This window comes from Bison bison, unplaced genomic scaffold, assembly GCF_000754665.1.
Source record: "Bison bison bison isolate TAMUID 2011002044 unplaced genomic scaffold, Bison_UMD1.0 scf7180017864527, whole genome shotgun sequence".
NCBI classification, from domain to species: domain Eukaryota; kingdom Metazoa; phylum Chordata; class Mammalia; order Artiodactyla; family Bovidae; genus Bison; species Bison bison.
Genome location: NW_011495078.1, coordinates 9,875,947 through 9,877,531, shown reverse-complemented (window position 1 = coordinate 9,877,531; position 1,585 = coordinate 9,875,947). Strand labels below are relative to the sequence as shown.

Genomic DNA, 1,585 nt, shown 5'->3' with positions numbered 1-1,585 from the left:
CCTTTCTTTGGGATTGGAATGAAAACTGACCTTTTCCAGTCCTGTGGCCGCTGCTGAGTTTTCCAAATTTGCTGGCATATTGAGTGCAGCACTTTCACAGCATCATCTTTCAGGATTTGGAATAGTTCAACTGGAATTCCATCACCTCCACTAGCTTTGTTCATAGTGATGCTTTCTAAGGCCCACTTGACTTCACATTCCAGGATGTCTGGCTCTAGGTCAGTGATCACACCATCGTGATTATCTGGGTTGTGAAGATCTTTTTTGTACAGTTCTGTGTACTCTTGCCATCTCTTCTTAATATCTTCTGCTTCTGTTAGGTCCATACCATTTCTGTCCTTTATCAAGCCCATCTTTGTATAAGAGGATTTTTAGATCATTAACATGAGTTTCTATTTTTTTCCCCTTCTTTTCTTATTCTATGCTCACTAAGCCAATGTAGCTCGCTCCTTTCCTCTAAGTTGTAAGAAGCAGGACACCTGGGCGGTTGAGAGAAACCCTTGCTGTGTTCTAGTTGCTCTGGTTGCAGCAGGCCAACCTGTCCTGGCACACATTGAGGCCAGGACGGTCTGGGAGACAGTCAGCAATGCCTGTGCCCTAACAGGGTCTGCGGGGGGCAGACGTGATCCCTGACTTAGCAGGGCTGATGGGGTGTGGGGTGGGGAACACTGAGCGGACTTAGAAGTGTGGGGGGGTGGCGTCTGTCACAGCTGCCTTGCTATACGAGGCTGGACTGGTCCATTTCTCTGGGGACCTTTTCTCCTCCAATAGATACACTTTGCAGTTGATGTTCCTAGAAATAAGATAGAAATTTGTTCTGTATAAATGTTTACTGGTTCATTTGATTTTTTCCACCCCCTGTGTGTGAAAGTGAAAGTGAAGTCACTCAGTCATGTCTGACTCTTTGCGACCCCATGGACTGGTAGCCTGCCAGGCTCCTCCATCCATGGGATTTTCCAGGCAAAAGTACTGGAGTGGGTTGCCATTTCCAAGCATAGGTCAAAAGACCAAATAGAAGAGCTGACTGCAAACACACTCAACACAGTATACATTCATTAATTTATGAATTAGAGAATCTTAAAGCTTATAGTTCAGGAAGCAGATCATAACTTTTGGGGAGAGGTGGTCTTTAACTAAAGATCAAACAACACTGTCAACAATACATTGGGCTTTTTAGGGGCAATTTAAAAGTAGCTTTGTCAATTCAATTGCCGTTCAGACACGTAGAGATTGTCGGCATTGTGAACACCTGTGTTTCGTAAAAGGCAATCGTAAATATTTTAATATCCATAAACTGCTTTTTAAATATTCATCCTGTGTTATAAAGATGTGATTCAATGGAAACTTCTTACGGACTCTGCTCAAGAGGGGATGGCTGACTCTGGGCCAGAACTAGGGTTTCAATCACTGTGAATGGATCCGGGTGACCTGGTTGAAGGTCCATAAGGTGATCACAGAAGGATCTAATCCAGGTACTGTGGGAGCCCTTTCCTTTGGACACTCTGCCTCCCTCCTCCCTTCCTCCTCCCCATCCTCTTTCCAAAGTTCTTTCCTTTGAATCCTCCCCCTCCTCCCCTGGCCCCTC

At 45.1% G+C, this 1,585-nt stretch overlaps 1 protein-coding gene across 1 annotated transcript in view; it reads right to left on the bottom strand.

Annotated features, from left to right (window-relative positions):
- Window positions 1–1,585, bottom strand: part of NALCN (sodium leak channel, non-selective) — a 284,614-nt gene that overhangs the window by 6,133 nt on the left and 276,896 nt on the right. The window lies entirely within an intron of this gene.